We start from the raw sequence: 14,962 nt of genomic DNA on the forward strand, positions 1-14,962 counted from the left end.
GTCGATAACCCGTCTGGCACCACCTCATACGTTACGTCGGTTAAACGTCTCAGCACAACATAGGGCCCGAAGTATCGACGTAATCGTTTTTCGGAGAGCCCACGGCGGCGAATAATCGTCCAGACCCACCCCTTGTCGCCAGGTTCATATATGACACGTCTGTGGCGAAGATTGTAGCGTCGTGCATCATACTCCGCTGAGGTCTGATGCGCACACGCGCTAGTTGGCGAGCTTCCTCTGCGCGCTGTGCGAGTTCTTGCGTGCGGCAATATGATGCCTTCCTTTTCGATGAAATGTGGTTCTAGCAATTTGTGTGGGATACTTAAAACCCCCTATATTTTTAGTGTTTCTTCCAAAATTCATGCATTTTACATTTTTTGCAAAACTGTGTGTTAGTGGTAACATTTTATTTTTTGATTGTATTGTGTTTGTGGACATCAGCAGAAGTAATGGAGTGATAGAAATTTGATGAATTTAATTGTCTGAGTTCTCTTGAAAGGTAAAACCTGGTAATGAATGAAGTTCTGTCTATGTCTTGACATGCTTGCTCCCCCATCTGCTCAAGCCAGCTAGTGCTTCAAATGCCGTGGCTCTGGTGTTAACATGCCCACACGCTTGTATGGGAAGATGGTTTGGATTAGTTTATGGGGGTTTAACGTCCCAAAGCGACTCAGGCTATGAGAGACGCCGTCGTGAAGGGCTCCGGAAATTTCTACCACCTGGGGTTCTTTAACGTGCACTGACATCGCACAGCACACGGGCCTCTAGAATTTCGCCTTCATCGAAATTCGACCGCCGCGGCCGGCATCGAACCCGCGTCTTTTGGGCCAGCAGCCGAGCGCCATAACCACTCAGCCACCGCGGCGGCTTGTATGGGAAGAGTCACGACATTGGCGCCTGTCAAAACAGTGTTGCCATATTCATACATTATAACACCAAATGTTTCCTTAAAGGAGCCGTGACAGCCTATTTTCACGCATACCCTGTCTATCGCATTTAATTCTCAAATTGTTAAATTAAAATTCCCCCAAGTTTCAGTTGATTCTGTGCGGTAAACGTTTTTAAAACGAATTTTCTCCGTTTCTTCTGCGAACTGCTTGCTGGTCTGGCAACCTCTGATCACTGACGTCAGAGGGGCATACCCGCCCCGCGTTGTTTGCTGCGCGCTGTTGAGGTGCTTGCATGCACACCGTAGACGGCGGTCACTCGAAAAGTTATCCTTTGTTAGCTTATCGAAATAAAATGTATTTTCCGTGTTTTCTTTTCAGAAGCCTTCAGCGTAGTACGCGAGCTGAGTGATCCTTAAGAAAGCGGACTTGCTCGTGGAGCCCGAGATGTGATTGTTGAGGAAACAGAAATCGATGCACCCCTGCTTTATTATTTATGCTGTGAAACATGTTAGTTTTATGTTATGAGTATGGCCCCTTTTGCGCAATCAAGTGCTCCCGTATGTGAAAAGCGGCACGTGCTGTGCATGCCTTTGCCGATGTGCGCCGTGAAAGCCGCGGCGTTTTGTAGCTGGCTACTAATTTCTTGTCTGCTATTCATCGGTTCGATAATTAAACAAGTTATCACAAGGTGGCACTAGAATAACCTTGAGGCACGAAAGGAGCAGAGAAAAGTGCCGAATGAGACGACTTCCCCGTGGTATGTGTGCATTTGTAAGTTGAACATACATCCCCTTCGGCTCGTAGAACCGTTTTGCAGGAACCAAGCCACTTGCAAAACCCTACGCGACTCGAATGCTTTCTCTGCCCGCAGCGATGAATAGTCGCCGTCGTCTAAATGAGTGCTTGAAAATAATAGTACATCATTTAGCGTTTACTGTGCGTGCACATTGTGACCTAGGAATGCGACGATCACGACAACTGCAGCCCCGCGCAGGGGTTGTTTACATAGCTATGCGCCAACAGTACGGCTCGTTTGCTTGGGATAAAACGTCAGGTGGGCTCTCCTTATCTTAGATATTACGTAGTATTGCTCACAAATTGTAGTTTTATTCATTTACACACTATGATATCACTGCAAGAACTGCCGCTGATGCTATATCACCTGCACGAGAAACGCTTCGCGTATCTGGCGCTTCCCGCTAATTGTATCTGCTTCCTCTTATGTCATCAGTATTTGATATTGAAGCGCTCTAGCTAAAGATACGTTCGGGAATTACTTGAATTAATGAAAACAACGAGATTTGTTGTCCACAGTTGACGCTGATGGCTGCTCCCGGCTGCCTTCAGCACATGCTGTGCAGACCGGGTCACATATCTGCGCTTTCCCCTTATTGTACTCGTGCCCTGCGATGTAGGTAGAGTTCGCTTTGAGGGCACTCTGGCCAAAACTACTCTCTACAGCTATTTTCAGGCTCTAAAACTTGCGAATTCGCTGTCCGCAATCGCCGAAATCGCACACGCGAATCGCACTCGCTAGGCCTCGTCACGACAGGGGCCAGTGGTCCGCCATCCGAGCTGAAATTCAAGCATCTGGCAAGAGTTCCCCGCTGATTAGTTAGACAGTGTGAAGATATGAAGTGCGGCCGCTCGTTTCGCTTTTTTCGATAACGGTAAGGTACACAAGCGCAGTTTTTCGGGACGTCTATTCACCGGGAGTGCAGCTTTCGCTCGGCTGCGCAAGCCCAAGCGACGGCGACGAGGGGCACCGTCGTGCGGCGTTTTCTGCCCGTGTCGCTCAATTGCCTCGCCGATAGGTTCTATGCGCAGGCACCGAATGAAAGCACCTCTTCGCTGGTGCACGCACATCGCGTATGTAGCCGTGGCTAGCATCAGGTTGAATAAGTTTTAAAATTCTTAAGTTTATAGAATGTCATACCAACTAGTCCGCTATTCCGGTTCCCACTAAGTTCACTTTTTACACTACTGCGATACGGGGTCGTTGATCGTGCTGGCATTGTCGTTGGTCTAGCTTGACAGACCAGTGCATCAGTGATGGCATTTTTCATACCGACCAGCCAACTGACCGCCGATTGCCGTCCCATCGGCCTAGTGTAACCGGAACCTATACCTATACCGGAGAATAACTGCGTTACTATTATTAACGCTTTTGCGGCGCCAGTCACTTATATATGGGGGAGGACTGCTACTTCGATCGTCCACTGAATTACGGGGGCAAGACACCTGGCTGCGCACATTGCAGCGACGAGAGCAGACGACGTTGCTCCGTCAATGGCCTCTTGACGTCGCGATAGCATTCAATATGGCGGTCGCTGCCGGTGGGAGGAGTTTCCCGTTCTCAGTTTCGATTGCATTTTTCGGAATATAGAGTGCTTCCAGGGCAGCCAAATTTCGGAAACTGAATCATAAGCTCTTGTATTAGTTACTGAAGCACAAAACTGCAATATGAAGAACGACCATGTCATGGCCCCTTCAAATTGTCTGTTTCAGGAAGCACTTCGCATTATATTTGTAACCAAGCTACAAATGTCGCATGAGCTTTTTTTTTCACTGTTCTCTGAGGTGTAGTACAGCTCGGTAATTCGGACTCGATTAATTTGAACTGACGGTTAATTCGAACTGATGCTGGGGTTCCTGCACAGCCTTGTGCATTTCAGTGGGGCAAAACCTCCGTAATTCGAAGATGTCGGTATTCACAACAGTTATTTCGAATTAGTAGCCCCTGGCTGGTCGGTTTCGGATGCGACCGATATTTGTTGCATCACCAAAGGCTTGTGCTCTTTGTACTCCTTAAGCATATTTATGTGAAAAAATTTGCTCTTTTGCCCCAGCTCCACAAGGTAATCCACGTCGTTTTTGCATTTAGGGACATCGTATGGACCTTTCCACTGCATGAACAGCTTGTTGGAGTCTGTGGGCAGAAAAATCAGAACATTGTGCCCGGGCTTAACCTTTTGGGGTGACTCTCCCCGTCATAGTATGTTTTCTGCTTCTGGCTTGCTTTCTGCAATTTCTCATGAGCAAGTTTCCATGTGTCTTCCAGGCGGTTTCTGAGGTTGATGAGATAGGTGTACGTTGAGCAACTTTCTCCATCGATAATCTGATTTGTCCAGAGCTCCTTGAGTACTGTCAGTGGCCCTCGCACATGGCATCTATAGATCAATTGGAACGGGGAAAACCCAAGACTAACCTGTGGAACTTCACGGTAAGTGAAGAGCAACAGTGCCAAATACCTATCCCATGACCGAGGCTTTTCTTGGCACATTCTCTTAAGCATTGTCTTCAAAGTTTCATTAAATTTCTCCACGAGGCCATTCGCCATCACGTGATAAGGTGACCTCTTGAGCAGCTTGATGGAGAGAAGTCAGCTGACTTCCTTCATGAGGTTGGAGGTAAACATGGCCCCATGCTCAGTCACAATTTCCTTTTGGATGCCAATGCGGGAAAACATTTCGGCTAGCGCTTCCACAACATGCACAGCGTCAATGGCAAGAAGCGCGACGGCGTCAGGATAACGTGTAAAAAAAGCCATCAGCGTGAGCATATATCAGTTGCCTTTATCGGACTTGGGTGAGAAAGGCCCGATGAGGTCGATGGCAACACGCTCGAAAGGAGTAGTGATCAGTGGCATGTTGCAGAGTGGTGCAATGCCAACCTTGCCCTTTGGTGTTGTTCTTTGGCATTTATCACACGACTTAACGAATCGGGCGACATCTCCGTGTAGGTGAGGCCAATTAAAATCCTCTGGTACACGATCTGTCGTTCGTTGTATTCTTTGGTGCTCGGCCGTAATGCTTTCATGGGCTCTGTGTAGAACTTGCGACCTGAACGCAAGGGGTACAACAACCTGTTCGAAATTCCTGCCAGTCGACATGGAATAATGCCGGTAAAGAATATTTCGTTCTTCACGGAAGAAGTATTTATGACCCTTACTGGATATAAAATCCTTACTGATTTTAGGGAAGAGCCGTTTGAGTGTTGCACCCTTCCGCTGCTCTTCAGCTAACTGGTATTTTCAGCTAACAGCACTGGATTCGTGGCACGTGCAACGGGGATAACGTGTCCTCTTGTCTTGGCCACGGCGTTAACACAACGCTCCGATTTTCCCGGCATTAGGTGTTCCTGAGGAACTGGTGCCGTGTCATGCTAATACGTGGGTTCATCCAGCCTGGGTTCGGGTCGTGTGGTTCCCTGACACCTGGGATGTTTCCGAGCACGAGGTCGTACAAGGGGCATTTCATGGAAAGTGCTGTCACCTCGCCAGAGTAGTATTGCGTATGCTATGCACTTGCACTCTTGCCTCAGCTAATTGGGTGACGGTACCGTCAAGGAGATATTGTGTCCCTGTGCGTCCTGTCACGCAGTTCTTTGGAACCAAACTCCGGCGGATAACGACAGCATTACTGCCCTTGTCTTGAAGAACGCGAACGAGTTTTGTCGTCGCTAATCATTCCGCACCTCGCATCCTACCCGTTGTAGGCTGAAGCACGTTCCCCATGTTTTGGTCATGACCACTAGGAATGGAGCCTTTTTGTTTTACATGTTTTGGCTGTTTAGTGCTGGCAGGCGGGGCAGGTGGGAGAGCACGAGTAAGACGGGAAGCGGCACTCTGCTCTTTCTTCGGGTGCCGACTTCTGCAATTCTCCGTCCGGTGTTGATCTTGCCGCAAGAATTGCACCTGGGCACCTCTTTAGTGGAGCTGTGCCACTCGGAAGCCCGATGCCCCGGACGATTGCTTAGCATGCACACCTTAATTGTGCCTTCTTCAGCGGGTCGACAGATACCTTACTGGGTTCTTTCGCTACATCAGGGACTTTGCTGGGATTAGAAAAGTTGTGCGCTTCCTGGAAGCAATCAGCTGTGTCGGCCAGCCCATCAAGTGTCTTGCACTCTCACTCCTTCAAGAAGATAACGAGCTTCGGATGGCAACATCGGAGGAACTGCTCAGCAATCATATGGTTGCGCAGGTCTTCGAATGTCTTGGTAACATTTGCCGTTTCAATCCGGTGGTCGAAGTAAGCAGAAAGCCTGGCTGCTAACTGTTTCCCTGTCTCACCATCCTGAGCTCGAGCCCTCCGAAATTTGCCATTGTAACCCTGAGCAGTGAATCTAAATCGCTGCTGGAACGCCTTCTTTATTTTTTGATAATCTGCCGACTCAGTGGCAGTCATTCGACCGATCACAGTTAACGCCTCCCGTGTGATGCACATGCCTACGGCCAAAGCCCATTTATCTGGAGGCCAGTCCTGTCCCATTGCTGCAGACTCAAAATGCTGAACGTATGCATGCAAATCATCGCGCCGCTGATCGAACAACTGTAACAGTTTTTGTGGGTTGAGAGAAATGTCATGGTTTGATGCTGGAAGGGTTTCGACATGATCAGTCTCATTACTGCAAGTTTCTTCTTGGAATCTGAGTTTCAATTCCAGAATCTCTTTCTCTCTCGCAGTGGCTGCCTGACTTTCCTCTCTTTCTGCAGCCTGCTCTGCCCTTTGCGCTGCACGTTCATTGTCTATCCACTCCCTGAGCTCAGCACCCGAGAAACCCAGTTGCGCGCTCAACGTGGCTAAATGCTCTAGGTCCATCGTCGCTCAAGCTTAGCGCTTTGCGTGAATATGGGGCTGTTACTCGGCCCTCTCGCTGACGAATCCTGGCAGGCTCACCATATTGTGATGTAGTTAAGGGTCCAGGTCCATTCAGGAGCTCTGGGCAATAAACAGGTCGCATTCAGCATCGAAGCACTGTTTTTCTTCAGCAGCGGGGACAAAATTCGGCATATCTAGCCCACTATCACGCTAACACACACACACATACACTACGGGGCACTTAAAGCAGCCTAGAGGGGTTCGACAAGAGGAACACCAATGTCCTACTGTAGGTTCCGGTGCGTGCTGCTCCGTTGTGCTGCCACCATGTGCTGCAGGTAGATGACTGTCGACGTTGGTTGTCGGCGACAACTGGTCACCGGGGAAGGTATCCACAGGCAATCAGGTCGTGGTAACGTCCTGCATACCAGGAGGCCGGTATCAGCAGGTAGGCAGGTGGCAGAAACAGCCTGGCCAACGGCAGACCTGCATCAGCAGGTAGGAGTACGTCTGTGGTCCGCCTGGCTGCTGGTAAGCTGGCATCAGCAGGCAGGTGCTTGTTGGTAGGCTGCCTGGCCATGGAAAAGCAGGCATGAGTCTGCAGCAGGGTACTGTGGTGCTGTGCGGGCAGCCAGACCCTGAACCTCGGTACCCGACCGGTGCAGGCTAGCTGGCCTTGGGGAGAATGCCGAGCTCCAAAAAGAACATCCTGCCACTCAGCGACATGCTGCCACGACTATCTCGAAGCCTAGCTCTGACATTCGATCCTGCGTGTACACCGGCTCGCAGCGCACGCGGCCACCCTTTTTTTTGTCCTCCTGGAACCACACAGTGGCATAATCCACATCATCACAGTGATGTCACGTGATATGTGATGTCTCGCTTGTTCAGTCATTGCAAGTCATTTCACGTCTCAGGTATGCTTGCCATGACAGACGTGACATGAGATGGCGACACCTCCAGACGGCCCGACGAGCTCCTCATTCTCTCATGGAAAAGAGAAAAACAAGCTGCATCCACGGGGTGAGATGTGCACATGGCTGGCGGTGCTTGCACACCGGAGAATGCCCCACATCACTTTATTGCAGTGATTGCATACTTGATTATACTGCTCAGACACAGTTAGGTTATCGTTGCCACGAGTATGGTCAGTTGTGACTGAACATTCTAATAGAGCAGAAATTCGAGCCTGTTGGTAGATCATCATGATGTGTTGGTAGCGCGAAGACACAAGGACACAGCAGAGAAGTGTATGGGACGCGTGCAAACTTTCGAAACATTTATTGAAGTACGCAGTACCTCACAGGAGCCGTCACGCATGCGCAAAGCCTCATTCGTAAGAATGGTGAAAATAAACTTAAAGGGCAAGAGTTGTGGGAAGGGTGGAGACAATGAATACATAACAGATTGTTAAGAAATCAGAAAACGCTGCTCTTTCTGGGTCGCAAGTACTGAGGGCGTGCTGAGACATCTGCCACTCTGAGCGATTTTTACCACTTGAAACAGCTCACGTTCGAGCCTTCCTTCGTGCCGACCGATTATCGAAGTGTTTGTCAGCAGAGGGTGGCATTTGCAGTCCTTACAATGAGGCGATAGATTCGAGCCGTAACCGTTACCTAGGGAATCATCATGCTCCCTTAATCGGTCGTTTAGACAGCGGCCCGTCTGACCGATGTAGACTTGACCACAGCTCAGAGGGACACTATAAACAACACCTTCTTCCTTTCTTTTTTCTCTTTAATTTAACCTCTCCCGCAATGCTTACCGTCAGTATTTATCTCCCACATTCTCATCGCCACGCAGAGTAGCATGCCAGCGAGGCTAAATTCTATGCCTTCCAATAAAGAGCTCTCTCTCTCTCTCTCTCACCTTCGTTGCACAGAACAAAACGTTCTGCATGATTTTTACAGCACCCATATTTCTTCTGGCCCTTGCCTGTCACCATGCGAAACCTGTCACCATGCGACAAAGCATCGATATTCTGCACGGCGCGTTAATAACGACATCGACTTCGAATTTTGCTCCAATTCTCTTGAGATTATGGGACACATGAGGCATGTACGGCGTGACAATGACGCTTCTTTTCTTTTCCTCTTCTGTGCGCCTTTGCGAAAGTCTTTTTTTCTTTTTTGTCAACGTTTCTGCCACGGCGACAATCACGTCAAGAGGGTATCCAGAATTTTCTAGACGCTTGACTTGGGTGCTGAAGCTTTCGTTTGTTTTGTGATGGCACGATTTCAAGAGTGCTGCATGAAGGCGTGACATGGCTATCCCTCTTTTTACTAGCTTTGAATGGGCTGAGACAAAAGGAAGCAAAGACATCTTAGTACGCAGCGCATACGTCCAGCATACGTGCCCAGGGTCATTGAAATAAAAACGAATATCTAAAAACTGCAGTGGCTCAAGCTGAGGTAGTTCAAGGGTAAAATTAAGGCTCGCAGAACAATAATTAAAAACATCTAAAATCGAGGTTGCCAGGACGTGTAAACAGTATCCCGGGCCCCTCAGGGGGGTGTCTGCAGCTTGCAGGCATTGGTGAGTGGTGACACCACGGGTTCCCGAGCATCCGCAAGCAAGGACATTCTCGCAGGGGATGATGGTGAACAGTGCATCACCACGGAGCCGAGCACCCACGCTTCGCCGTGCGTGGCATTGCCGTGTTCGGGGAAAAGGGGATCTTGGTGGTTGAGCCGATGCCGAGCGTTTGGACCTTTAAGGCCCCTCGGCGGAGGCAATGCACCACTTTGGCCCCAGCTTCCTGTAGACGGCACCTCCGGCCTGACACGACCGGGGGAAATCGGCAGTCTCCTTTTCCTATCCTCCCCTCTATATTTCACTTTCCTACCCCTTTCTCACAATTCTCCTGTCTCCTACTCACTTCTAGTTTCTTCCTTTTTTCCTGGCAGCGAGGGATAACCTTGTGTGGCCAACCACCCTGAGTTGCGTCATATTGGGTTATAGTTGGGGTGTACAGCTGGCGTGGGCAGGACTTGCTTGCAAGTTCCTGTCCCGTCCCCAAGTTGGGCTCCATGGTGGGTGGCTGGCATCGTATCCAAAAAACACATTTATTCTATGGCTAACGTTCTCTCAGCAACTGATCGCCCTAACAAGAGAGGGAGTACCGATGTAACTCAGAATTTCATTAAAAAAAGAAACAAAGTTTCCCTAAGTTTGAGGTGATTCATAGTGAGGAAACTGATAAATCTCCTAGAATAATCCCCCTATTCATTGTAGAAAAATGTTTGACGGGTGTCTTGGGCTTTGGCTATAAGTTTACAAAAATGGCTAGTGGAGACCTCTTACTGGAACTCCAAGAAAGCGTCCAACAGTCAAAACTTTCCAACATTGTGTCTATAGGTGACATCCCTGTATCGATATCTGCCCACCGATCCCTCAGTACGGTCCGTGGTGTAATTTCAGAGAATGATTTTCTCCACCTCACTGAAGAAGAAATCAAAGAAGGGCTTGCTGAACAAAACGTCGTTGATGTCCACGGGATAAGAATAAGAAAAGAGGGCAAAGAAATCTCAGCAAAGCACATAGTCTTGACATTTGCACATAGTACTCTCCCTGACTCAAATGAAGTGGGTTATCTAAAAATGTGAGACCCTGCATTCCTAACCCTCGACGACGCTTTAACTGCCAAGGGTTCGGCCGCGGTTCAGTGAGTTGCCACGATGGTAAAAGTTATGCAAAATGTGCTTCAAAAGATCGCTCTTCTGATGACTGCGACGGCGCCCGACTCTGTGCAAACTGTGAGGGAGACCATGCTGCATACTCCAGGGTGTGTCCGTACTGGAAGAAAGAAAAAGCAATAATCACACTCAAAACTACTGAAACATTTCGTTCAGAGAAGCAAGAAGGTGATGCACACAAACAAGCTCATACTCCTTCACAGCAAAAACAAACTTCGGCGATGTGGTGCGTGGGCGCGGCGCACCACAACAGGCTTCGGCACCTGCCCAGGCCACTCGCAGTGAACCTGTAGCGAGGCCATCCGCGCCCCCAGGTGGAGTAGGTAACACTACCCCGCCAAGCCAAGAAGAGGCCTCGCAGACCCCCGTGTCCGTGGCCCCCAAGACCTCCTCCCACAGGTCGAGGTCCAACTCTAATGTCCACGTGCCCTCTGCACGGTCGTCGAGCGCCTCTGCAGAGGCAATGGACACGACCCACGGTAGCCCCGTGCCATCCACGTCGGGTGGTCGGCGGAGCTGTCTGGATCGGTCAAAAACAGACAGGCCCCGAATCAAGGGGCCATAAATAACTTGATCTAGTTTTAACTACATAGGAAAATAAAATTAAGATGGCTTTCATGATGCAATGGAACTATAGAGGACTTATGAATAACTACAGTGACATAAAAGATATCCTAGGAGCACACGCTCCTGTTGCGTTATGTCTACAAGAGCCAAATTTAGGGCCTCAAAACAATAATTTTCTTAAGAAATATACGGTTTTCCGCCGCGACCGAGAACAGGTGAGCAGGCTGTCAGGAGGTGGGGCAATTATAGTGAAAAATGGTGTCCTGGCTAGTGAGCTTAAACTATAAACAAGACTTGAGGCTGTAGCAGCCACTCTGCTTGCACATAAAACCATTACGGTGTGCTCTGTATATATCGAGCCACAGCTGAAAATAACACTGCTTGGCTTGGAGGGTCTTTGAAAGCACCTACCAGAGCCATACCTGGTAGTTGGCGACTTTAATGCACATTCTCGTTTTTGGGGAAGCGAGAAAACTGACGCTAGAGGGCAGCTCATCGAGGATTTTTTTCTATCCACTAATATCTGTTTGCTGAACTTGTGTAAACCCACATACTGTTCTCCATCCTCGGGGAGAATGAGCGTATTAGATTTGTCTTTTAGTTTACCGCCTGTTTTTAGCGATTTGAACTGGAGTGTTTTAGACAATCCATATGGAAGTGATCATCTTCCTGTTATAATAGTTCTGTCATCCTCGCCAACAGTTATTTCTACAAAACCGCGGCGTTAGAAACTACATTTAGCTGATTTGGCATTGTTAAAAAAAAAGTCCAGTTTACAGGATTTAATTTTAGAAAACCACAGCATAGATGAGATAAATGAAATGTTCACAACATGCATTCTTTCTGCTGCACATGTATCAATTTCAAAATCCACAGGAGTGGTGTGCCAGAACCACAAAATTTTGTACACACGGGATTGTAAGGAGGCAAAAAAACTGCAGAATAATGCTTGGGGAGTGTTTCGCAGATACCCAACTCATGAGAACCTTATTTTTTTCAAAAAGGCAAGAGCACATGCGAGGGGTATCTGGTGCAAGGCAGAGAAAACATCATGGCAAATTTGTGTCTCTTCTATAAACAGCTCAACCACATCAAAAAAAAATGTGGGAGCAAGTTCGAAAATTAAATGGCCGCTACTCACCTTTCACAATTCTTCTTTTCACTACACCTGGTACACAAACGAGTTTAGGGGACCAGGCAGACATAACGGGGGAGCACTTCGCTGTAGTTTCCGGTTCATCACACTACAGTCGAACGTCGTTTTAACGAAGTAGCATAGGGACCGTAAATGAGTTTGTTATACTCGATATTCGTTTTAACAGTGTGCGTAAATATCGGCTCTGACAAATCCGCAATTTGGCTCTCGCAAATACTCTAAATTCTAAAATGCATTATTCCGGGCTTCGAACCCACTATAAACTAGGTAATGCTTACCTGTCTCCTTATGGTTTGTGGCATTTAAAACAAAATAGAGCGTAGTATGGGAAAGTCAAATTACAAAAGAACAAGGTTCGACAAAACAGGTCTGCATTCGTTTATTTGAAGAAGGATGTGATATTCGTCTGGTGGCTTTTCACAGCACTGAACAGAGTAAAGTTTTCCACAGTGTCCATGCACACGAGGGCCTTTTCTACCTCAGCAGTTTGGTCGTCGGCAGTTTTTCCAAATAGCCTTTCAGCCTCCTGGCCATGTCTGCGGCGTCCGCACTGCTTATTGGTGGTTCATCACGTTCGCTGTCACCTTGCGCTATCGCTGCTGCTGTTATCCTCGGGGACCTCGACGCGATCCACAATTTCTTGATCCATCATCTCAGGCGCCACGGCCAAGTTGTCATCGGCTGAAACGAAATCATCAATTGCGATGCCTGGGAGTGCCAGTCGATCTCAAGTATTGTCCAGCTCTACCAGGCTTTCATCAGGCTGAACTTCGTCTTCGACGTCAGGCAAAACAAAACCGCATTCTGCAATACAGTTCCTTATTGTTGACTGCCTCACCTCATTCCAAGATCCATACAACATTTCAAGCGTCGTCTTGATGTTGATGGTTGTTGATCTGCGTCGATCGATTTCGAAAACCAGTTGCATCACCAAATGCTTCCGGTAATTGCACTTGAGCAATGCAAGAGGATAATGCCCTTGTCCAACGGTTGCAAAGCAGAAGTTGCGTTTGGTGGCAGAAACACCAAACAAACTGCCTTCAGCACGATCGAGACTTTGTGCGCCGAATAGTTGTCCAAGAGCAACAGGGCCTTCCTGTGCTGCCTCTCCATGTCCTGGTCGAAATCTTTGAGCCAGTCTTCGAAAAGCTTGGACGTCATCCAGGCCTTTTTGTTAGACAAGTATGCAACCTGCAAATTACGGACTCCTATCAGGCACCTGGGACGTGCAGACTTGCCGATTACGGTGAGTCGTCTTTTGTGTGAGCCATCCATGTTCACGGCAACGACAACCGTCACCCGGTCTTTGTTCTTTTTTCCTCCATGGCAGGTTTCATTCTTTACTGCCAGTTACTGCTCTGGCAACAACTTGAAAAACACGCCGGTTTCGTCAACGTTGTGCACGTTGCGCTCGTCGTATTCTTGGAGCAGAGGCCGAAAGTTCTCTAGCCACTTTTCACATGTCTCCACGTCGACAGCAGCCCCTTCGCCAGACAATGTGTGGCACGCGATCTCGTGTCTGTCTTGAAAACGTGGCAGCCAACCGCTGCTCGCACGGAGATCTTCATGCCCTAGTGCACAGGCCAGGCTGATGGCCTTCGTTTGAAGAAGTGCTCCCGATACTGGCAAGTTTCGTGCCCTCACCTCGTTAAACCATGAAAGCGAACCCGCTTCCACGTCCGGGTGATGGTAAAGCCTAACTCGCTTACGGTCAGCTTTTATAGCGTCCTCGGTGTTGCCCTCAATCTTCTTTCTTGCGGCTAAAATGGTGGATAAGGTACTTGGGGGAACGCTGAACTCCGCTGGAACATCCTTTTTCTTGCGGCCACTGTCCACAGCTCTCAATATCTGCAGTTTTGTCTCGAGCGAGACCGCCTTCCGCTTCGTTGCCATGTCGACCTGGCGCTGCACTGAGATGATGTCGAGGGTGCCGCAAAGCAGGCTCTCTACGCAATGCCGGCTCGCCACCGCCGCCTCGCTGTTGCCAGTGTTGCCGCGCTTGTCTTCACCGCTGGACAAGTGGTGCCGCCCTTCGGATCTTTGTCGTCATATGAGCTTTCAGAGTTTTTGCACTCTGTTCGTAGGTGGCGCGACCAGTCAAACGCGCAATTGATGTGCCTGGCCGCGGAACTTTCTGCAACCTTTTCAAACGATAAAAAAAAAGTGTGCTTGTGAATTGGCTTCCAATATTTATTTTGGTCTTTTTATGCTACCTTTAGCGTTTTGAGCGTTGCGTAAACCTAATATTTCTTCATTACAGCCGATATCGCGGTGGATCTCGCATTTTCGGTTTCGTTATAAAAAAATAAATTTCGTAAAACTTAAGCATAACCAACCAAAGTTCGAATTTAGTTCGCTATAACCGATAATTCGCTATGTCAGTGTTCATTATAACGAGGTTCAACTGTATATGCAGTCATTTCTAAAAAACAGAAGTAATAGCCGAAAAACAAAGGCTCCCAACAAGTGGAGGTGCTAATGAAAAATATGATGGTCTTATTGCACTCCAGGAAATCAACACTGTACTGTCTGCTGGTAAGAAAACTGCTCCAGGACCCGACCAAATACACCATGAAATGCTTGCCCATCTTTCCAAGCCTGCTGTAGAGGCACTTTTAAGATTTTTTTACAAATAATGGGTTTCGGGGAAAATACCTCAAGCCTGGAAAAAAGCTCTTATTGTACCGTTCCTTAAACCTGAAAAACCCCCAACCTCTCCTAGCAGTTACAAACCCATCGCCCTGACTAGTTGCCTCGCAAAATCCTTTGAAAGTGTCCTTAATATAAGATTAACGTTTGTCTTTCGATCCTCTGAACTTCTTGATGCCCATGAGTGTGGTTTTAAAAAGATTTTAAACAGATCACCTAGTCTGTCTTGAAAATACTGTTCGAGAAGCTTTCGTTCATAAGCAACACTGTTTCGCTGTATTTTTCGATTTAGAAAGGGCATACGATACGGCCTGGCGGTTCGGAATTCATCAAGACCTTGCCGAGCTTGGCATCCGAGGAAGAATGTTGAACTGCCTAAAAGACTTCTTATCTAACCGTTAT

The 14,962-nt window shown here is 48.2% G+C and overlaps 1 protein-coding gene and 1 long non-coding RNA gene across 2 annotated transcripts in view; both read left to right on the plus strand.

Annotated features, from left to right (window-relative positions):
• Positions 1-14,962, plus strand: part of LOC144115762 (uncharacterized) — a 78,786-nt gene that overhangs the window by 57,117 nt on the left and 6,707 nt on the right. The gene's annotated exons all lie outside the window — the stretch shown is intronic.
• Positions 1-14,962, plus strand: part of LOC144115763 (uncharacterized) — a 69,253-nt gene that overhangs the window by 15,050 nt on the left and 39,241 nt on the right. The window lies entirely within an intron of this gene.

Source organism: Amblyomma americanum, chromosome 1 (assembly GCF_052857255.1).
Source record: "Amblyomma americanum isolate KBUSLIRL-KWMA chromosome 1, ASM5285725v1, whole genome shotgun sequence".
In the NCBI taxonomy this organism is placed as follows: Eukaryota; Metazoa; Arthropoda; class Arachnida; order Ixodida; family Ixodidae; genus Amblyomma; species Amblyomma americanum.